Source organism: Aplysia californica, unplaced genomic scaffold (genome assembly GCF_000002075.1).
Source record: "Aplysia californica isolate F4 #8 unplaced genomic scaffold, AplCal3.0 scaffold00033, whole genome shotgun sequence".
Lineage (NCBI taxonomy): Eukaryota > Metazoa > Mollusca > Gastropoda > Aplysiida > Aplysiidae > Aplysia > Aplysia californica.
This window is the reverse complement of record NW_004797303.1, coordinates 2,302,070-2,309,763: the sequence shown is the minus strand read 5'-3', so window position 1 is coordinate 2,309,763 and position 7,694 is coordinate 2,302,070.

Here is a 7,694-nt window from a genome sequence, read left to right as displayed (position 1 = left end):
ATATATATATATATATACTACACACACATACACATAGGCCTCGTTCAAGCTATTGACTATTCAGTTCGATTTCTGCTCTTCTCATACATTAGTTATTGCTTTTTAGTTAGGGTTTTAGTAATTTTACGGCACTAGCAATATAAATAGGTCATATTAGTGCAGAGGATTAGAAGTGTTGCTAAATTCTAGATCTAGACAGTAACCTACAAATAAAAAAAGACGAATCAGAGTGATATTTGGTAAGAAAGAAGGAGAAACGAAAAACCAGAACACCCGTCAACCACCCGCATGCTTGTCGATTGCTGGGGAGCGATTAGACCAAAATCTTATAAGAAGATTGCGCCTACGATTTGTTGTGTTAAAACACTGAAGCTCTCCGTTGCCCTCAAAGATAATACAGAGTATGGAGGATAAACAAAGCGTGGATACTCAGCACAGAACACCGAGGGCAGTGTGCCCCGCCACTACTGATGGTCCCCATTAACTTACCCTCCGAACGGAAGTCCCAAACGTAACTAAGGAGCATTCACTAGATCTAGTCACTGCTTTCACATGCAGTGCCATTTGGTGCCGAGAATTTACATCGCGATCACACAAATTTTCTTTTAATTTTTCTCGGATAAAATAAATCATACCCCCACCCCCCCAAAAAAACACAAAAAACCCCAACAACAACCCAACTTTAAATAATATTTAAAAATAAAACCAAAAACTACAACCCACAGCTGCATTAAACTACATCCTAGAAACCACTCGATTGTTCAACGGGTAAAAAGGCGGTCCCAGCAGAGCGTCGCGGAGCGCGACAAGGGTACAGTGAGACAAGAAGACACTGCTGGCCATCTGCTGCATCCCGGCCAATCTCTGGCCTTCTCGATTTCGTCGTGTCACCGGAACTAGATGGACAGGGTCAAGAGAGTAAGGCTGACGACTTTGCGCAACTCTCCCCCACTTAAATCAAATTCAACCACAAGTCATGACTTCATCATCGCCCCCATCAGCACCCTCATACTTCTCAAGTTCTGTGGCGATGGACGAGTGGCCAATTGACAGGTGTGGACACACTGGTAGTCGTAGTCACAACTCTACACGTAGGCAGTCCAGACCCTGTGGTCGCTTTTTAGTGAATGAGACAGCGCTGGAACTCGGCAGCCCCCTGGGCGACGAAGCAGCCCTCTTCAGGCACCCCCCCCCCCCCCCCCCCCCGCAGCCTGGGGAAGGGACTAGAAAAGGTGTCCTAAAAATTGCCTGTCTCACCCTTCCATGGCCAGCATGCCGCAGCTGGCAGGGGTTCCACACCAGCGGTAAGAAGAACTTAAAAAAAATCTAAGATGACTATCTTCCTTGGCGCATGGAATAAGCGCACCCTCCTTGACCGTTCAGGGCGTAACGTCCCGAAAGACGGACGGCCCTCATTGACAGAGAACTGGGCTGATATAAAGTACAGATTGCCATCCTCAGTGAGACTCGCCTCGCTGAGGAAGGACAACTCACAGTGCAGTCTGCCGGCTACACGTTCTTCTGGATCGGTCGTGGACTCGGCGAGCGTCGCGAAGCAGGAGTTGGTTTTGCTATCAAGTCCAACTGGTCAACAAGCTGGCAGCTCCCCCTAAGGGAATCAACGATCGCCTGATGACTGCCCGCCTCCCGCTCCCCAAGAAGAGATTCGCAACGCTGATCAGCGCTTACGCCCCCACTAAAACCAACCCCAACGAGGTAAAAGAAACATTATAGGAGGACCTAAAGAATACCATCGCAGCCGTACCCAGGGCAGACAAACTCGTCATCCATCCTCATCACCAACACGGTCTTCCGCCTGCTCAATCATAACAATACGACATATATGCACCCACGCTCAAAGCACTGGCATCTACTCGACTACGTCATCATCAGGCAAAGAGACAGGCAGGATGTGAGAGTCACAAAGACCATGTGCGGTGCAGAATGTTGACCATTGTCTCCTCATCTCTAAGATGAGCCTGAGAATCATACAACCCAGGAGGCCCCAAGGCATCAAAGTGGCCAAGCGATTGAATGTCTCAAAGCTCAAGAATGATTGTTTCAAACATGCACTCGTAGAAGAGCTAGAGAGAAAACTACAACCAAGCGACATAGACCCGCAGGCCGATGTGGAGACAGAGTGGGCACGTCTTCGTGACGCCGTCTATGATGTTGCCGTAGACATCATAGGCCCCACTACCTCCAAGCACAAAGATTGTTTGCCGACAACATCAGTCACATCCAGACAATATTAGAGGAGAAGCATCGACTCTACAGAGCACTCCTCAATGACCCCTCCTCCACCTCAAAGAAAGAAAATTTCAATATGGCCAGGAGAAGAGTCCAGTTCGAACAACGACGACTACAAGACAAAATTAATGGTTCAGAGAGAAGGTCGACGCCATTCAGGCTTACTTAGACAGTAAGGACATGAAGAACATCTTCAGCGCTCTCAAGGCCGTCTACGGACCCACCTCGTCAGAGCAGTCCTCCCTCCTCAGCGCAGACGGGGGCACGCTGATAATGAGATGCATCAGGACCCTGCTTCGTGTCAAGTGGCACGACAGAGTCCCTGTCACTGAGGTACTACTGCGGGCCAAGATGGAGAGCATTTACACCATCCTACTGTGCTCTTAGCTCCGGTGGGACAGCCACGTTCACCGCAAGGACGACTCTCGCCTCCCAAAGAGGTTACTCTATGGTGAGCTGAATCGAGGCTAACATTCTCTCGGCGGACAGAAAAACCCCCGCTTCAACGATGCTCTGAAAGCATACCTGAAGTGTTGTGATATTCGTCATACCACCTGGGAAGAAGCTGCTCGCAATCGCAAAGTTTGGCGCTCCTTAGTAAAATCGGGAGTCGCCAAGTTCGCAGAAAGATACACCAGAAATAAAGAATGGAGACGGCAGCTGAGAAAAAATCGAGAGAGCCCTACCTTCCAGGCTAGTTCAGCCCCAAACATCCCCTGCCCCCATAGCAACAGACATTTCCCAGCGAAGACAGGCCTGATCAGCCATCTCCGCACACACCCCACCCCTCCAGTCATGTGAAGTCAAGGTCATCTTCGCCAGCGAAGGGCGAACATCATACATCTTAGAATAGTCCTTGTCATGGCCGTTCACTGAGCTAGTACCAAAAATCGTATATACAAAATTTTATGGTTCACTCCTCTCTTTGGGCCGATTAAAAAAGTGTCCTCCAAATTCCCTCTTCGAAAAACCGTGGGCTTTAGGAACAGAGTTACCCTATTTGTGTGAAAAACAATAAAAGTAAAACTAACAAACGGTGCTATTCTTATTCTTCTAGTCTAATAATAATAATAATAAATAGCATTTATACTGCGCATTTCCATTTCCTAAAATATGCTCAATGCGCATTACAATGAAAAAGACATCACATCTTAAAAATTAATCGACACAAATGTGTACGTAAAACAAAGTATTATACATATAATATAAATGCATATGTGTAAAATTTTATACCAGAAAAACAGTCTCGCAGTGAGGTTGAAAATGTGTTCACTAAAAATATACAATGCAATATAAATTCACGAACAGTCAAAATACAGTTGAAACGTGAGTAACTAGAAACATTCATTAAAACATTAATTCTATACAGATAGAAAAACATTTCCACTCTCTCTCTCTCTCTCTCTCTCTCTCTCTCTCTCTCTCTCTCTCTCTCTCGGTCTGTCTGTCTGTCTGTCTCTCCCTCTCTCTCTCTCCCTCTCCCTCTCTCTCTCTTTCTCCCTCCCTCTCTCGCTATCTCTCTCTTTTCTCTCTCTTTTCTCTCTCTATCTCTCTCTTTTTCCCTCTCTCATTCTCACTCGCTATTTCTTCAGTCTCACAGTCTGGCATACACATGCATATATATCACAGTACATCATTATGACAGGTATGCTTTTGTGAATAAAAAATGCTTCAGCTGATTTTTGAAAATGGAAATTGTTGGGGCAGATCTTATTTTATATGGGATTTCGTTCCATACCTGGGGACCAAAGAACAAAAAGGAACGCTCGCCGTATGTTTTGTAGTTTTGTTTTGGAGTTTTAAGAATTAGATTGTCAGAGGCTGATCTAAGGGCTCTAGGTGGATTATATAATTCCAGGAATATTTTAAGATAAAAAGGTGCACTATCATTTATACATTTAAAACAGAGAACGGCAGTTTTGTATTTAATCCTTTCTTTTATTGGCAGCCAGTGTAGTTCTTTCAGAATTGGTGTTACGTGGGCTGATTTCTTTTGTTTCATTATCAATTTTGCTGCTTGATTTTGAAGTACTTGTAACTTTGATAGTTTTTCGGATGTCAAACCGGACAAAATAACATTACAGTAATCTAACTTTGATAAAATGAGTGTTGTTACAAGTGTTTTGGCTGCTGCTTTAGTTAAATAATTTCTTACACTGCCAATTTTCTTAAGCTGAAAGCAAATACTTTTGCTGAGCTGGCTTATTTGGGAGGACATAGACATATCATAATCCAACTGAACCCCTAGATTTTTAAGACTTCTTTTTGAACGAATGGTATGGTTATTAATATCAATTTGTAGCTCTGGGAGATTTTTAATGGCTTTTGTATTTCCACTCAACATTATTTCCGTCTTGTCATCATTTAGTTTCAATTTATTGCTGGTCATCCATATTTTTAAATCTCTAGTACATTGTTCAGTAGAGTCGACTAAAAGTGGTATTTGATCGAAATCAATAGACTTATAAATTTGAGTGTCATCAGCATAAAGATGGTAATTCATGCCATATTGTCTTAAAATATCAGCAATAGGTTGTGTATACATTGTAAACAAGACAGGTCCAAGAACAGACCCCTGAGATAATTTTCGTTTTTTAACTGGAGCATGATCATCTAAAATATTCCTCATGATGGTATTGAGGGTTTCTATATTAAAAGGGGAGCTAATAGCAAGAGCATCACGAAAGTCACATTGAAACTGGTGTAAATTTATATCGTTCAGATTTCGGGAATTAACTGTTTTTATTTCTTTCCTTGGTCTTTTGATGTTCAAGTCAACAATAAGAAGATAATGATCGGAAATGTCTTTGTCCAGAACGTTTATGCCTTTCACACAGTTCTTTTCAATAGGAGAGATAACCCAGTCTAGGATGTGCTGACTTTTATGTGTTGGTACTTGTACGAGTTGTTTTAAATCATTTTCTGTCAGCAGGTTGCTTATATTTTTGGTGACAGGGTTTTCAGAGCCAAAATGAAAATTAAAATCGCCAGTTATAATGAATGGTGTACTTTTCATCTTCAGAGATGAAATTAAATTTAGAAATTCCTCTATAAAAACGGATGATTTGATATAATTTGCTTTACTCGGTGGTGGCCTGTATATGCAGCAGATGGTAATGCTTTGGGACTGCAGCTGGAAGGACATTAAAGCAGCCTCACATGAGTGACAGGGAATCTTTTTCACAGTAACTTGTGCTAAATTAGTTCTAAAAATAAATGCTACTCCTCCTCCTCTACGCCCAACACGAGGGAAAGACTTAATTGAATAACCTACTGGACATATTGCTGATAAAATCGCATCGTCACCGTACTCCTGCAACCATGATTCTGTTATACAAAAAATATCAAGGTTCATCTCAATAATTAAATCATTTAACTCGTCTGCTTTATTCCGGCATGACCTGGTGTTGAGGCACGCTACTCTCACATTTTGTATTTCTTCTTGCAAAAAGTTTCGACAGTCGATTTTGACCAAATTGTTAATGTTAGTTCTGTTTTTCGGTCTACTGCTGATGCACGAATTTTCTAAATCATAAACACTTAACACCACAGGGATTGTTCTTTGTTTTCGTCGTCCACCTCTTTTCTTTCTTCTCGTTTTTTTCCACTTCACTGGTATAACACTAACACACGAACAAGAGCTGGGAGAAACACACGTATTCACACATTTGTTCCCGAGCACAGAGTTGGAAAAGACTCGGAGAACAGTTTTCACGAGACACTCAGGAGAAAAAATTTCTTTGTTGTTGTAAACGTTCGAGGGTTGACGGAGTGTAGACCCCAGAAGAAGAAACAATGTCCAATAGAAAAATACCAAGTCAATCATGGCGAATTGAAAACTGACAATTTAATTGAAAATACTGACTGTTTTTGTACAAATCCTACATCACCACATACACTGTCAAATGACGAATACACTGATATAAAAATCCACTGTATGAATAACTTAAAAATGCACTAGAAACTGTTATAATCGAGAGAGATTATGGAGCAGCCTGTCAGGCGCTCGACACGAGCCATCCATGTCCAGGTGCTGTTTTAGCCAGAGCCTCAAAGCAAAGATTGCAGCGCCATCTGAAGCAATGCGCGGACTTCCGCGGACACTTTTTTTGGCCCATTGAACTATCTTGTTATGAACGATCTTTGTTAGTACGCACCATGGACGCGGAAATGAAAGGTAAAACACAAGTCTCGCAGTAGTCTAGCGGTTGCGCAACTTTTTCTCTCCTTGTCCTTCATTTGGTTCCAAATAGAGTGAAATGTAAATTGCTATAAATCCCATTAAATTAAAATAAATAAATCGCCCAAAACAGTCTTCGTACTTTTCGAAAGGGGGAGGTCTCTAGTGCACACTAAAAATTACATTACTCGGTTCTCATCCTATACGCTCAAAGTCAAAGAGAATATCGATACTCAAAAGAAAACGTCGAAAATTCCCCGCTCCCTTATACCGAGCGCCGATTGCCGAGGGGACCAGGTCGGTTCTGGTCGATCGTCCGACTCGTCACCTGAAAACAAACGCGTTTGTTTTTGTGAGGCGACGAGTCGGGCGATCGGTCTGAGCCACAATAGCTGCTTTGCGCCCTCAATCTGGCTAGCAAACAGACCTAACCCGACCCGATCGTGCCAATGGGCACACCGTATTACACATACGCCCACCCGGTGACATCACTCACCTGCCACGACCTGGCGGTTCCCCGTGGCCTTGGCTTTGGCGTCACAGTAAGCCATGATGGCGTCCAGTATTTTGGCGCACTCTGAGAAGGTCGTCTCTCGGACATGGCGTAGCCGCATTCTGTGGGAGTTGTCGAAGTTTTAAGACACTTGCAACACAAATAGAGGCTTGATAGGACAGAAAGGGTCAGTAGCTTGGTCCGGCGTTTGGTCCTTGGGAAAGGCATTTTGCACGAAATTTCTATTTGGCTCAGTCCTTTCGGAGATGGACATTAAACTCGGAGGTCCTGCCTCTTAAATAACCTACTAGAGTTGATAGAGGCGTTGAACCTACACCATTTCATTTAAAGAAGAGGTAAACCACACCAGAGCACCATCCACGAGAGAGAGTTTTACGGTATTGAAGAACAAACCACACCAGAGCACCATCCACGAGAGAGAGTTTTACGGTATTGAAGAACAAACCACACCGGAGCACCCACCTGTTGGAGTGTAAGTAGAGTAAGTGTATGGGTTAAACACTGCTGCCAGCACAACTAGATCACTGAAGAAAGGGGACCTCCGAATTTAATGTCAGTCTCGGATAGGCCCGAGCCAAATGAGTGAAGAGATCTACCCTGGGTCCACAAAACGTCCCGAGTTCAAGGACGGTCAGAATCACATGTACAAATAACCAGTTTCCACTTCCCATCTTGCGGTTTGCTTTTTGTTTTGTTTTTTAGAAGAACACTGTCCAAGACGTCCACCTGTGTAAGACAATTATTCCCCCC